This window comes from Dendrobates tinctorius, unplaced genomic scaffold (genome assembly GCF_039654945.1).
Source record: "Dendrobates tinctorius isolate UK_male_01 unplaced genomic scaffold, ASM3965494v1 ptg000015l, whole genome shotgun sequence".
NCBI classification, from domain to species: domain Eukaryota; kingdom Metazoa; phylum Chordata; class Amphibia; order Anura; family Dendrobatidae; genus Dendrobates; species Dendrobates tinctorius.
The window spans coordinates 53460645-53477303 of record NW_027361683.1 but is presented as its reverse complement, the minus strand read 5'-3'; the positions used below and the strand labels follow the sequence as shown (position 1 = coordinate 53477303).

The 16659-nt window shown below is 42.8% G+C and overlaps 1 long non-coding RNA gene across 1 annotated transcript; it reads right to left on the bottom strand.

Moving 5' to 3' along the window:
* Nucleotides 1–11992: 11992 nt before the first annotated feature.
* Nucleotides 11993–16195, bottom strand: LOC141077371 (uncharacterized). The gene is made up of 2 exons (XR_012227541.1): nt 15621–16195; nt 11993–15534 (listed from the first exon to the last, which is right to left on the bottom strand). It is a non-coding gene; the product is annotated as an uncharacterized lncRNA (long non-coding RNA).
* Between the last annotated feature and the right edge of the window lie 464 nt (nt 16196–16659).

The window sequence follows — 16659 nt, the reverse complement described above, 5'->3', positions numbered from 1 at the left end:
AAGTCACTTGCCGTTTTTTCACGTAGGTCAAAGAAAATACGGCAGAGGGGATGTAGGGGCGGGAAACTCTACAAAAAAAAGAATAAGCTACAACCATCAAAAGACCAAGTAAGCCATTCAGAACAAAAAATTTTCAATCTCAGTGACCACATTTTAAATGGCAATGAGAGGGATTTATTGAGTAAAGGACTAAAACTTGCACCTAGCATTGGATTTAAGAAGTTTCAGGCTTTTATAGGCATCAAATCCTTTATGAGGAGATTGGCTATTAAGAAATTTTATATGAAAAAGAAAATGGCCTCTAGCGATGTTGGGAGTATGCCTGTAGCGGCAGATCCCTATCAACATACAGGTTTAAAAAAGAAATCTAATTTTAATCCGATCCAAGAATATTCAGAAGCTTTTGAGGCATTTCAAAATAATGTGATTCATGACATTAGGAAAATATCCGATAAGAGATGTAAAAAATTTAAATACAATCTATCTGGTAAAGAACGACTAGCTATAAGACGTCTTCAGGAGAATCATGCTATTACAATAATACCAGCAGATAAGGGTGGTAGTATAGTCATTTTGAATACCTCTGATTATGACAAAGAGTCCCTAAGGATACTGTCGGACTCACGCACTTACAAACTGTTGGATAGTGATCCATCAGAGAAGTATCTTGCAGACATGCAACATTTAATTAAGCGGGGCCTCGATAAAGGCTATATAAAAAAAGAGGAATTTGATTTCATTAACACCACTCATCCTTGGATACCATATTTTTACTATATTCCAAAGGTCCATAAGTGTTTAACTAATCCACCTGGCAGACCAATTATATCGGCTATTGGAGGCTTAACAGCCAATCATTCTAAATTTGTGGACTGCCATCTACAGAAGTTAGTCCTTGCATTACCGGCGTATTTGAAAGATAGTACTCACGTGTTACGTATTTTAGAAACCATAGAATGGAAGGACTATTTTATTTTAGGGACTCTCGATATAACGTCTCTTTATACGGTCATTGAGCATGAAAAGGGATGTAAATCTGCGGAATTTTTTATGTCAAGAGCCAATATTTTACCTAGTGACCAAATCACTTATTATTGATTGTATTGATTTTATACTCAATCATAATTATTTTTGGCATGGAGCGAACTACTACTCCCAGCAGTGGGGGACTGCAATGGGTACCAGGTTCGCGCCCAGTTATGCAAATTTGTATGTTGGCATGTGGGAACATGAAACCATCTTCCCTGATGGCAATCTGCGCGCGAATCTGGTCCTATGGCACCGCTTCATAGACGATGTTATTTTTATTTGGTCAGGGGGCCCCACCCTTCTTATGGATTTTATTAATGAATTAAATAAAAATTGTTGTTTTTTAAAATTCAATGCGACTACTAGTCCTACGGAAATTAATTTTTTGGACTTGAGGATTTTCATTGAGGATGACTCCATTCATAACAAAATTATTCCATAAACCTACTGACTCGAACAATTATATTTCACTAGAAAGTTGTCACCTTCCGAGTTGGCTTCTGAACATTCCGAAGAGCCATATTTGTACGGGCTCACAGAAATTATTCCAGGCCACAAGACTATATTACTGAGGCTGATACCCTTATTAATAAATTTGGTCAAAAAGGGTACGATATCCAATCTTTGCGAGAAACTAGAGAATGTAATGGGAATATACCACGGGGAGAACTCCTCAGACATAAAATAAAAAATAAGGAAAATTCTATTATGGAGGAATGCATGCAAGGAGGAAATAAGAGTAACTGGGTGAATATAGTAAAAATACATCTTTATTAGTTTACATATATATCTCATTGTACAAACGCAGACAAAGTAAAACAACACCACAGGATAGAAGACAGAATTACCCGGGAAAAACACCCAGCTATCAAAATAGCAAGACAGTATATATGGTTTAAGAACAAATATAGCAACAGTCAGGTAAATAACCAGTGTCTGCTAATTCCCCATTCTCCGGTTAGAGAGCTCCTACACCAATTTGTGAAGCCATTATAAAAGCCAGTGTGCAAAAATAAGTATGGCCAGGTTTAAGAGCAATATCTTACCAGATGTAAGGGTGGAGGCTAAGTGGACCCGGGACCAGGTAGAGGGAACGCCCGACGTGCATTTCACGTGACTAGAAGCACGCTTTCTCAAGGGAGGTATACCGAGAAGTGAGCACAGGACCTTCTTAAGCCCATGTGACTAATCACATGGCTCCCAATGAGCCAATCAGAGCTGTTTCGCACGGCGCATGCGCGCTGTACACCTGAAGCGCCGAACAATGCAGGAGAAAGCGTCATACGTTACCCCGGGCAGCAGGGGAGGGGAAATCCCTGGGAGCCCGGAGGAAGGCAAAAGACACTCCTCCGCATGTTGGCCACGAGCAGGGACAGCGGGCATGCGCCCAACCACTGTCACCAATGAATGTAGATTTGTATCAAAATAATATACAAAAATGGGCACAAGTCACTACGGACGCCCTGGCTAGGGTCAATGGCGTTTTTGTGGACCAAGGGACTCTATTGGTGACTGCCGATGTGGAGAGCCTTTATACGTGCATTGAACATTCTCACGGTATGGATGCAGTCTGCCTCTTCCTGGGTGCTTCCGATCTCGGTGGCCCCTTGTGTGAGCTTATCCTCGAGTTGTTGCACTTTATCCTTAACCACAATTTTTTTATCTTTAAAGATCAATTTTTCCTACAAAGGCGCGGCACGGCCATGGGCGTGGCCTGTGCACCTGCGTATGCTAATCTCTTCCTCGGTTCGTGGGAGAGATTGATTTTTGGTGATGCAGGCGTGCCAGCCGCCTCCCATGTGCTGTGCTGGCATAGGTGCGTAGATGATATTTTCTTTTTGTGGGACGGATCGGTGCAACAGTTCGGGGATTTTATGAGGACGCTGAACCACAATGAATTTAATATTCATTTGACTTGTTCCTATGATACTACTAATATCAATTTTCTGGATATTACCATGAGTGTTGATCACGCTGGAAATATCCAGACAGATGTGTATCGTAAACCGACATCTGTCAATTCTTTGGTTCATGCGTCCTCTGCCAACAATCCTTCACCATAGGGGCCGTCCTGGTCGGACAGTTCCTACGGGTGAGGCGGATCTGCTCATCAGACATTAAATTTGAGACCCAATCGGCTGATTTAAAGACACGATTTTTGAGCCGTGGGTACTCGAATAGAAGTATTAAAAAAGGTTATTTAAGAGCAAGGGCCACACCACGCGACAGTCTCCTGGAGTCCCAGAAGAGGATCTCTCTTTCAACTAGGGAGGAACCTATGAGATTTATTTCTACCTTTAACCATCAATGGGAGGATATGAGACAGATCCTTATGAAACACTTGGTCCATTCTGGGTACCGAACCCTCTCTGGGAGAGTCTTTGGGACCATATCCCTCAATGACTCCAAGAAGATCAAAAAATCTTAAAGACCTTCTCGTGAAGAGTCACTATTTACCTGCACAGGTTAATCCGTTTGGCTCTAGGGGCCCCACACCTGGCTCTATACCTTGCGGTCACTATCTTGCATGCACAAATGTCCTGCGCTGCACTACCTTCAGTTCCTCTGATGGACGGAGACAGTTTGATATACGCCATCGAATATCATGTGGCAGTATGAACGTGCTCTATTATGCTACATGTGATTGTCCAAAAATTTATATTGGACTTACGTCAAGGGAACTTAGGATGAGGGTACGTGAACACGTGCGGGACATTTATGCGTCCAAGACAGTGACCGATATGTCCCTCCTTAAAACTTTGCCACGCCATTTTCGACATCATCATAATGGTGAATCAACTTCCCTCAAAATTAGAGGGATTGACCAAGTACATTTAGGTGTGAGAGGGGGGAATTATAAACGAAGGTTGGCTCAAGTTGAAGCTAAATGGATTATTACACTGGACACAATGGCCCCTAGGGGGCTAAATGAATCATTGTCCTTTTCCTCTTTTTTGTAGGGTACTCTGAATATTAAATATTCCTTTTGGGTATTGGTTTTTTGGTTCCTTCTATTTTTTGCCCTTCTTCCTTCATTGTCGCTCCATATCCCAGGTTCTGGGTCGGTTTTATTCTTATTTTTTATGTTGTTTTTTTTAAATGTATGTTGTTTTATTCATGTTTCTTTAGTTCACGTTGGACCTTTCTCTTATTTTCCCCCTGAATCCATATTCCATATTCCTACCTGGCTGTTCTATTGGCTCTAATGTTCGTTTCTGCACTATATATACACATCATCTTGGACATCGGTTTCTATGGATGAATATGAGATGCTGCAATCTAAGGAGACTACATGTGCTTTGATGTTATGATGTTTGGATTATTTGTCTCCTGATATATATTTACAATTCCCATTTGTAACTGTTCTTTCCATCTGATGTCTTTATTTATATATTCTTGCCCATGTGACTTGTGCCCATTTTTGTATATTACTTTGATACAAATCTACATTCATTGGTGATAGTGGTTGTGCGCATGCCCGCTGTCCCTGCTCGTGGCAGACATGCGGAGGAGTGTCTTTTGCCTTCCTCCGGGCTCCCAGGGATTTCCCCTCCCCTGCTGCCCGGGGTAACGTATGACGCTTTCTCCTGCATTGTTCGGCGCTTCAGGTATACAGCACGAATGCGCCGTGCGAAACCGCTCTGATTGGCTCATTGGGAGCCATGTGATTAGTCACATGGGCTTAAGAAGGTCCTGTGCTCACTTCTCGGTATACTTCCCTTGAGAAAGTGTGCTTCTAGTCACGCGAAACGTGCGTCGGGTGTTCCCTCTACCTGGTCCCGGGTTCACTTAGCCTCCACCCTTACAACTGGTAAGATATTGCTCTTAAACCTGGCCATACTTATTTTTGCACACTTGCTTTTATAATGGCTTCACAAATTGGTGAAGGAGCTCTCTAACCAGAGGATGAGGAATTAGCAGACACTGGTTATTTACCTGACTGTTGCTATATTTGTACTTAAACCATGTATACTGTCTTGCTATTTTGATACTATATGGCTGGGTGTTTTTCCCGGGTAATTCTGTCTTCTATCCTGTGGTGTTGTTTTACTTTGTCTGCGTTTGTACAATGAGATATACCGGGTGAGTCATAAAGGACGGACGTTTTTAAACTAATCATAAAATCGTTAAATATTTATTAAATATAAATGTATTCACAGATTTGGTTACGTATACTGACAAATATTTGACAAATTCAAGTGTGGAAAACAACATCTGCCATGTGGTGGCCATTATCAGTGATGCATTTCCAAAGGCGTTCTTGGAAGTTGGCATCAACACGTTCCAACACAACTCTGTCGATTTGGGCAACTTCCACTCGAATAGCTTCCTTCAGTTCTTGTAATGATCGAGGCTTAAGCTTGTATACACGTGATTTGAGGTGACCCCATAAGTAATAATCGCACATGGACAGGTCTGGGGACCTAGGAGGCCAATTAATATCGCCAAACCTGGAAATGATGCGACCAGGGAAGAGAGGGCGAAGAACGTTCATTGTTGCTCCGGCTGTGTGGGCCGTTGCCCCATCTTGTTGAAACCACACACTAGAGATGGGGATATGTTGCCGTCGTAACTCAGGAACAAAGAAGTTATTTATCATGGCGATATAACGTTGTGAGTTCACGGTAACAGTATTGCCATTATCGCCTTCGAAAAAGTACAGACCGATCACGCCATATTTGCCCATAGCGCACCACACCGTTACCTTAGGGCTGTGCAGCGGTCGTTCATGTAATTCTTTCGGATTTTCATAGGCCCAATAACGGCAGTTCTGCTGATTAACCATGCCATTGACATGGAAATGAGCTTCATCACTCATGAATAAAATAAGGTTGTCGTTTTGCTCAATAATTGCTTCCATCTCATGTGCGAACTTCAGTCGCGCTGCGTAATCCCCGCGCTCCAACTGTTGCACAATGGCCAATTTATAGGGGTGGAAATGCAGGTCTAAATGCAAAATACGCCTTACTGTACGATTACTGAGGGCAAGTTCTAAAGAATGTTTCCGAGCAGATCGACTCGGACTACGCAGCATGGCTTGCCTGACGCGTTCCACATTTTCAGGGGTACGTGCCGTTCGTGGAGCCCCCGGTGGTCGTTTGTTCATTAGTGTACCTCGTGTACGGAGTGCTTCAACCCAACGTAGGATAGTGTTACGAGCGGGAACAGCTTGATTTCTGTGAATATTGAAATGACGCCGAAACTCACGCTGAACGGCTGTGATACACTCATTATTCTTGACAAAACTGTCGTACGCAAAAACGCGATGTTCTATCGTCCACGGCACCATAGCTTAAACTGAAACTAAAATAAAAACAATGCTTTCACCTCACAAACATAACCCCGCCTCCCGCACATCTCTACCTCCACCTGGTGGTGAGTTATAGCCACTTCAAATACATCCGTCCTTTATGACTCACCCGGTATATGTAAACTAATAAAGATGTATTTTTACTATATTCACCCAGTCACTCTTATTTACTCCTTGCATGCATATCTATTGGAGTGGGTGCTTTAGGTGTTCCTTTGTTCAGGGTGGCTATTTATAGCCTTACCCCCTATTTTTGACATAGTGATAATGTCACTGAGGTCCTTGCATTTAATAATCTATTATGGAGGAAGTTCCCATTGTGACTCAGTATAATTCTAATAGTCAAACCCTCAAAAAGATTGTGAATAGATACTGGAGAATTCTGAGGAATGACAAGGTTATTGGTACAGTTTTGCCAGCACGCCCAAGATTTGTTTTTAGAAGGGCAAATAACTTGGGGAATTTAATAGCCCCCTCCATCTCCAGACCAATGACAGGGGATAACTTTCAGTCACAGCAGCAGCTAAAGGGTTTCTTTCCTTGCAGAAAATGTGCACCTTGTAGGAAATTAGGCAGTAGGAAACAATTTACAATCATGAATAAATCTACAGAGATTCAAATTCATGATTTTATTACATGTGATACGAAGGGTGTGATATATGGCATCACGTGTCCCTGCAGCAAATTATATATAGGACGAATAATATGTCCATTAAATGTCCGGATAAGTGAACACCTATGTAATATCTGCAAAAAATTTACAGGTCATCCCCTCTCTAATCATTATTTGATACATCATGGGGGTTCTATAAATAACACTATAATTACCGGCATTCAAGTAGTTAAAAGGAGTTGGAGGAAGGGAAATTTTATTCATCAAATGTCCAGGACCGAAAGTAAATGGATTTTTGAATTAGACACTCTGATTCCAAATGGTCTCAATAGTGAGATTGAATTGTTCGCTTTTAATGTGTGATGATATGTCTCTGTTGGCTATATAAGGGGCACTTTCACTCTCTGGAGCCAACCCTGAAGAAGGAATCCGAGAATTCCATAACGCGTAGGATTTCTGCCTGTTTTTGGCTCTCACAGCGCTCCTTAGCTATTCTCTGCCTGTCACGTGACACATCACATGACTGTGACGTCACACAAGGTCCTGCAGTGTTTTTGGACCTTGCAGGCTTGCCCCTTATGCAGCGTCTGTAAGCTGCATAGGTCGGCGCTTCATATCTCCAGCCGCTCGCTAGTTTCCGGCCGAGACAGCGGCGTGCAGGGAGATTAGACCCCCTTGTTTGCAACAGAGACAACTGTTATCTCAGAGTGACTGATTATCAGTGGAAAGGACCTTTTTCCTTGGATTCACTCCTGAAGATTCTCTTGCTCGGTATAATTCCTCCCTTGCCAACTAAAGTTTATTCAAGGTAATTCGCCCTCTCATGGGGTAATTGTACTTGTTTTAGCTGGATATTTTGCATATAACCTGTGTACACGTTAGCGCAAGTTAACCCTATATATTTTCATTGTAAGAAACTCATTGATGGTTACCGGAAGCGGATGGTCGCAGTTATTTTGGCTAAAGGTTGTGCAACCAAGTATTAGGCTGAGGGTGCCAATACTTTTGTCTGGCCCATTTTTGGAGTTTTGTGTGAAATGATCAATGTTTTGCTTTTTACTTCATTCTCTTTTGTGTTTTTCATGTAAGACAAATTAAATGAAGATAATACCAAAGAATTTGTGATTGCAATCATTTTCAGAAAGAAACTGAGTATTATCTGACAGAATTGCAGGGGTGTCAATACTTTTGGCCACAAACTGTACATCATTTGTCCAGTTCAACTTGAAAAATTTGGTGAGAGATCCCCTTTAAGAAAGACAATGATATAATAGACAGCATGAAGTCTAGACTCTTTTTTATATACACTCACTGGCCACTTTATTAGGTACACCATGCTAGTAACGGGTTGGACCCCCTTTTGCCTTCAGAACTGCCTCAATTCTTCGTGGCAGAGATTCAACAAGGTGCTGGAAGCATTCCTCAGAGATTTTGGACCATATTGACATGATGGCATCACACAGTTGGCGCAGATTTGTCGGCTGCACATCCCTGATGCGAATCTCCCGTTCCACCACATCCCAAAGATGCTCTATTGGATTGAGATCTGGTGACTGAGGAGGCCATTTGAGTACAGTGAACTCATTGTCATGTTCAAGAAACCAATCTGAGATGATTCGAGCTTTATGACATGGCGCATTATCCTGCTGAAAGTAGCCATCAGATGCCTGTTCTTAGCTGAGAGGAGTGGTACCCAGTGTGGTCTTCTGCTGCTGTAGCCCATCTGCCTCAAAGTTCGACGCACTGTGCGTTCAGAGATGCTCTTCTGCCTACCTTGGTTGTAACGGGTGGCAATTTGAGTCACTGTTGCCTTTCTATCAGCTCGAACCAGTATGCCCATTCTCCTCTGACCTCTGGCATCAACAAGGCATTTCCGGCCACAGAACTGCCGCTCACTGGATTTTTTTTCTTTTTCGGACCATTCTCTGTAAACCCTAGAGATGGTTGTGCGTGAAAATCCCAGTAGATCAACAGTTTCTGAAATACTCAGACCAGCCCTTCTGGCACCAACAATCATGCCACGTTCAAAGGCACTCAAATCACCTTTCTTCCCCATACTGATGCTCGGTTTGAACTGCAGGAGATTGTCTTGACCATGTCTACATGCCTAAATGCACTGAGTTGCCGCCATGTGATTGGCTGATTAGAAATTAAGTCTTAACACACAGTTGGACAGGTGTACCTAATAAAGTGGCCAGTGAGTGTATTTTTAAAAAATTATTGTGGGTGCCAATGTTCTCAGGCAGCGTACTATTATAAAATGTCACACAAACAATAGAAGAGTAATTCCTGACAAATGTGACCAGCTGCATTACAGAAAAAAAAAGTAAAAAGAGGCAATTGTGGCATTTGTAACGTTTAGGGTACATGCACACGCTGCGGAATCTGCTGTGGATTCATCCGCGCGGATTTTGCAAAATACGCAGATAAATCCGCAGGTCAAAAGACCTGCGGTTTATCTGCAGATTATCCTGCGGTTTGGCCCTGCGGTTTCACCATCTCCACAATGGTGGAGATGGGAAACCGCTGCGAAATCCACAGAAAGAATGACATGTCAATTCTTTCTGCAGTTTAGAAACCGCAGATAATCCGCGCGGAAAATTCCGCACCATCTGCACAGCGGTTTCCATTTCCCATAGGGAATAATGGTACTGTACACCGCAGCAGTTTCTGCGGATCCGCAGCGGCCAAATCCACTGCGGATCCGCAGCAGATTCCGCAGCATGCACACACCCTTAGGGTATGTGCACACGGTGCGGATTTTAAAAAAGCTGTGCACATGCTATGGATTTTTCCACGCGGTTTTGCTGCGGTTTACAATCCGCAGCATGTCAATTCTTTGTGCGGTTCTGCTGCGTTTCTGCACCCATTGACTTCCATTGAGTCATGCAATTCCGCAGCAAAACCGCAGAGATAAAAATGTCTGCAGTTATTGCTGCGGAATTGGGTGAAAAAACGCAGCAGAAGGAAGTGATGTAGGGAGGAAGAGGAAGTGCGGGGGCAGAGTGTAGTGTAGGGAAGAAGAAGGAAGTCGCCATAACGTCATGGAAGGATACCGTCGCATGGGGATCGATGTGGGCCGTCTCATTGATTTGGTATGTATGCATGTATGCATGTGTGCGTCAGTATGTATGTGTCTGTCTGTGTGCGTCAGTCTGTGTGCTTCAGTCCCCATATGACGGTAGGCCCACAACTGTGCTCAGTCGCTGTATGGGACTGCTGCTCCCATTCGGCTATAGGATGGGAGAGTAGTCCCTGCGACGGCCGTGCACAATTGTTCAGTTAAATGGTTAAAAAAAAACATACATGACACATACAATACACATAGAACACATGTATCATACAATAAAGGACATACAACATACAACATTAAATACATACTGAAGAGTAAAAAAGAATCTGTAGTTCCAGCTGCATAAAAACCACTTTAACTTGCTTTATTCATGTTCATTAAAACAGAATGTCAAATGACAATATTTTTTCTCCAGGAAATGCCAATACACATGGGACAGGTTTCAGGCTTCATGCGTTTCCATCTTTATGATCTTTATCAAAAGCCATGAAAGATGAATGAACATGAATAAAGCAAGTTAAAGTGGTTTTTACGCACCTGGAACTACAGATTCTTTTTTACTCTTCATTGATTCCACGTCTGTCTGGACGAAGTTCCGAGGTCTCTGCGGTGGTTGCTGGTGAGCTGGCTTTTCCATTTTTTTCTGTGATTAAATACATACTCACCACATAGCGATGCTCCTGCCCTTTTTCGCAGAGTTTACCGGTGTTCGGCCGCTCCGGGACCTCGCCTTATTGCACTGTAGCAGCGTGTGACCTTTCCCACGCAGCAGTGCCGTAAAGGAGAGTACCGGAGTCAATGAACTCCGGTAAACTCTCTCGCGCATGCGCAGTACACACTGCAGGAGCTTAGCTCCTGTCAGTGTGTTTCTGCAGCCATGGAGGATGGTCACATCTCAGGATGTGACTGTTCTCCAAGGCAAGTCGTGGGACCCTCGTTTATGAACTGCGTCGGACCAGGGAGTATGAATTTGGTTTGTTTTTTTTCCTTTTTTCTAGGTGAACGAGGGTGTCACAATGAATTGAGTGTGAAATAAGATTTTTGTCAAAAACTGTGTCTTTATTTCATTAAATGTTTTTTTTTGGTGTCTGTTTTATTTCCAATTTTACTGTTTTGGATTATTAATGGATTGGCGTCTTCTTGACACCTCTCCATTTTTAACCAGGCTTAATGTCACCGATCATAGGTGACATTAACCCCTTTATTACCCCACATCCCACCACTGCGTGGAAGTGGGAAGAGAGGGGCTAAGTGCCGGAATTGGATGTGCCGCTTCTGCGGCGGCTGCGGGCTGGTATTTGTAGCCGGGAGGGCAATATACATGGCCCCTTCCTAGGCTATGAATATCAGCTCGCAGCTGTCTGCGTAGCCTTTCTGGCCCTAAAATATAGGGGGACCCCACGTGAATTTTTTTGAGTGGTACCCCTATTTTTATAGCCAGAAAGGCTACGCAGACAGCTGTGGGCTGATATTCATAGCAAGGCTACAAATATTAACCCTCAGCTGTCTGCTTAGCCTTTCTGGCCCCAAAATGTAGGGGAACCCCACGTAAATTTTTTTGGGGGTCCCACCATTTTTAGAGCCAGAAAGGATGCGCATACACTACAGCCTGGGTACATATGGTTTACATTAACCCCTCCCAGCGAACATGTAATTGAGTAACCCAGGACGTATTTTGGATTCTGTTTGGGATATTAATAATGGTAGGGATTGTACAAAGTGTAGGGAATAGTGAAGGGATTAGTGTATGGATTAGTGTATGGATTAGTGTAGGGATTGTACTAAGTGTAGGGATTACTGTAGGGATTACTGTAGGGATTGTACTAAGTGTAGGGATTAGTGTAGGGATTATGGCAGGGATTGTACTAAGTGTAGGGATTACTCTAGGGATTAGTGTAGGGATTACTCTAGGGATTAGTGTAGGGATTGTACTAAGTGTAGGGAATAGTGAAGGGATTAGTGTAGGGATTAGGGTAGGGATTGTACTAAGTGTAGGGATTACTGTAGGGATTAGTGTAGGGATTGTACTAAGTGTAGAGATTAGTGTAAGGATTATGGTATGGATTAGGGTAGGGATTGTACTAAGTGTAGGGATTAGTGTAGGGATTAGCGTAGGGATTAGTGTAGGGATTGTACTAAGTGTAGGGAATAGTGAAGGGATTAGGGTAGGGATTGCCCTAAGTGTAGGGATTAGTGTAGGGATTAGGGTAGGGATTAGTGTAGGGATTGTACTAAGTGTAGGGAATAGTGAAGGGATTAGTGTAGGGATTATGGTAAGGAAAGAGATTAGGGTAAAGGTTAGGGCTAGTGATTCGGGTAAAGGGTAGGGGTAGGGATAGGCTAATTTTTTTTTTTGGGTTTTTAGTTTTTGAGGGTTAACATAGTATCTAATGATCCGAATCTCTACATTGTAGGTCCGTGATTTTCCACCCATATGGGACCCTTCTGACGAGGCCTACAAGGACCGCTATTACCGCGATCACTGCTGGACCAAAGTGTTACAACAGCTGTATCCTGACTGGGATTCATGTAACAATGCAACACAGTTGCAAATTGGTAATTAGAATATTTGTTTTGCACTCCAAAAATTGGTGTTCCTAAATATTATAATTAATGTTTTGTTGCTTTTTTCTGTTAGAGAAAGATGTAAAGCAGCGATGGAGATCCGTAAATGACAGGTTCCATAAATATGTGGCAAGCTGCAATAAAAGTGGATCCTCTCCTACCCAACACTCCTTCCCTTTTTATGAGGAACTCCAATTTTTGGTAACTGGCAGGACATTGCGTAGGTAAATAATTTTTATTTCTAAAAAGTATTTTAAAGCTATCTATCCTCTATTTGTAGGTGGTATAACACAAATCGGCATTTGTATTCAACGCTGCATACAACTGCACCGTTATTTTAATTTGTTGTGCCCACATAGAACAGCATAGTAGAGGAGATGTGATGAATTTCGCTCTCCACTATGTGTACAAACAGTGGAGGTTGTAGAGCTACGTTCCCGGACAGGTGACACGTGTTTTCTCCCCACAGCATGTCACTTGTCTTGTGTTTGCACTCTGTCTCTGCAAGATAAGTATAATACTAAATTGATATTATGCATTTTTTATCTCAAACAACACTCAAGGCAACATTGACCCTCCGGCAGAGGAAGATTCAGAAGAGGCATCTGGACCTTCAACTGGAGCTGCTGTGAACTGTTCTTCAGCTGGTGAAGATGGTTCTGGTGGTGCCCCATTGTCATCAGATGCTGGGGCATCGTCATCCACCGCTGCTGAAAAATCTGTAGTAGTGGAAACAGTTGGTTAGAGGAAGGGCTGGCTGTCCGGTGGCAGGAGAGCCCAACCAAAAAAAAACAAAACAAAAAGAAAACGAGGATAAAACAATAAAAGCGGCAAATGAGACGCTAGCCTTGATTAAAAAGTCAACCACGGAAGACGAATTCGACTTTTTCGCTTTACAAATAGCTAACAAGGCTCGCTCCCTGCCACCGGATCTCCAGAACATTTTCACAAGCCTGGTCCAGATGTCGCTTACAGCGTTACATGATCCCACACCTATTTTGCCATATGATGACATTTCGTTGTCGGTTTTGGGACTATTCCGAAAAAAAAACCAAGGCCAAACACCAATTCAACAATATCAAGCCAGTCGCCCATACACTAGTGAGCTGCTTGGACCACCAACAAATCAAACTTACAATCAGGATGCATCATCAAACTATGGGTACTACCCACAGTACCAGAATTTAAGCTAAATAATAAAGTTTTGGTTCACTTTTTTGTTGTTGGCCCAAAATGTTTGTGGCCATATGTTATCTTTCAAATTGAAAAATCAGTTACAATGTTTGTCATAAAGTTTATTGTTTTTCAAATAAATTTTTATTGATACATTTACTTTGTGTTCTCTCTCAAAATTAAAGGGGGCTACACTACGGCTACATACGGCCAGTGTCATGGGAACATCATGACAACACTATTGGGTAGAGTCAAAGTATGGTGATGGTGTAAGTTAACGGGACTATGGGACCTAGATTACAATAAACGTTTCCTTATCCATAGTGGGGGTCGGGTTGTCTCGCCGGTGCCCATAGAAATTATGTTGTTATCAATCCAAAAAAAAAAAAAAAGACGGGTCCTTCTTTGCTGCCGCTCAGTCTTTTTCTTCTCTGATCTTTCACTGCTGTTCAGGCTTCCCAACACCACCACAGGAGTATTGCCAGTGCACGGCACCTTCTGGACTCATAAAATAGTCAGTAAAGGTTTCTCTCACACGCACACCCGAGTTGGATGGTCTTCCCACATGGCGCACTGGATTACATTGCGGCTGCTGGTACTCCACATCTACCTCGGAGCTGTACTCACGAGCATAGTTGTGGAGTACACAGCATGCCTTAATCACGGCGTCAATGATGTCTGGATCCAACTGGATGGCAGTGTGAAAGATCCTCCACTGACTAGTCATGATCCCAAAGGTGCATTCCACATATCTTCATGCACGACTCAGCCGATAATTAAAAATCCTCCGCCGGGCAGTCAGTCCCCTTCGTGGGTATGGGCGCAGCAGGGTTGTCATTAATGGAAAGGCCTCATCCGATACCATCACAAAGGACACTGGATGTGTGGAACCCGGCAAGGCCCCAAGGCTAGGAGCGCTCCGCAATCTCGAAGAATTTGCTGTCCAACATGTGATGTTCGCAACACCCGACAATTCCCAGTACTGCCGTAAGTACCAACGTCAATGGCAACAAATTTGTAATGTGCATCAGCCACTGCCATCAGGACCACCGAAAAATACTTCTTATAATTAAAGAAGCGTGATCCTGATCGTGGTGGCTTCTGCTCTCTTACATGTTTACCATCAACTGCAGCTATGCAGTTTGGGAAATTGGCCACAGACTGAAAGCCTGCTGCAACCTGCAACCAAGTCTCCTCGGTTGGGGAAGGCATCACCATGGGCTGCAACTTCTGCCAGATGACGGCACATGTGCACCTCACAATTTGAGAGATGGTGGATTTACCAACTCTAAATTGGAGGTGTAGGGATGTGTAGCTCTCTCCTGTGGCCAAATACCTGAAAAGAAAAAAAAAAAAAATTAGTCACACAAAAATGTATGGCCGCTATAGATGCCTAAACCGCCTTCCATGTCTTCTATGAAGTATTCTATGTTGTCGCTAACACCACGGTGTAAAAATAAAGCTGGAAAGAAACACGCTGACATGTACATAGACCCATTAATTAGAGTGTGTCTACCTGTGTCAGTGTCTCCGTTACATGTTAAAAATTTAATAAACCGTACCCGATACACTGATGTGTGAAAGGAGCGTAATGACATTCAAACTGAAAATTAGTTACTTACCGCAAGGTGATGAGCATCCTTTCCTCAGCAGTGATGGCCTTTCTCATGACCGTATCAGCAAATGTAATAATGAGGATCCAAGATTTCAAGCAGATGATCAAAGGCGGTGATTGGAAGTCGGCAGAAGGACACAAACTTGTCCGGATATCTGGAAAGTAAACCAAAAAAAAATGGTTAGTTAATGATTATAGACTTTTTACATTGTAAAATTGCTTGACATATTTGGCAACTTACCTCCTCAAATCATTATAAACAACGTTAAAATGCCCTCTGTGGGTTCTGTTCACTAAGAGTGGGTGCACCCAAAATTTACGCCCTTGCTTTCTCCTTCTGCGCTGAGCCTGAAATAAAAATATACTTTTAGTACACAGCACACTCAAAAAACAAAGACATCTGAACAATTTTATGATTCATAACCCTAATCCCAAAAATAGTCTTAATCAAAAACATATTTAGGCTACTTTCACACTTGCTTTTTTTGCAGCGCGTTTTTCCAGCAAAAAAACGCATGGAAAAAATGCATACAAACGCTGCGTTTTTTCAAGCATTTTTATGCGCATGCATGAAAAAAACGCAGTGTTTTTATGCGTTTGTATGCGTTTTTACCGCGTTTGAGTTTTTTTCCAACATTAGTTGGCCTCGCAAAAAAATCAAGATAGGGTTAGGATTAACACTAACCCAAACCATGACTTTACTAACCCTAACCCTTAACCAAACCCTACTAACCCTAACCCTTAACCAAACCCTACTAACCCTAACCCTTAACCAAACCCTACTAACCCTAACCCAAACCCTAACCCCTAACTAACCCTAAACCCTCACCCTTAACCAAACCATACTAACCCTAACACAAACCCTAACCCTAAACACCCTTAACTAACCCTAACCCAAACCCCTAATTTCCATTGTCTAACCAATGGTCAACAAAAAGCGCATGCGCAAAAAAACACATACATGAGCATGCCAATGCGCACGTATGCGCACCCATAGACTTACAATGGGTGTCTTACTGTAAAAACGCATTGCGCGCGCATGCATTTTTTTGAGGCAAGTCGGACGCCTAAAAATGCAACAGGATGCATTTTGTGCGCCCGAGCGCACACCACACAAAAACACATGTGCGTAAAAACGCATACAAAAGCATGTGTATGCGCACATAAGCGCATCCTATGCAAAATATAGGGAAAAAAGCGCATGCGTTTTTTAGCGCTAAAATACAGCGCAAAAAAACGCAAGTGTGAAACCAGCCTTAAATCTGATTTCCCAAAAAACA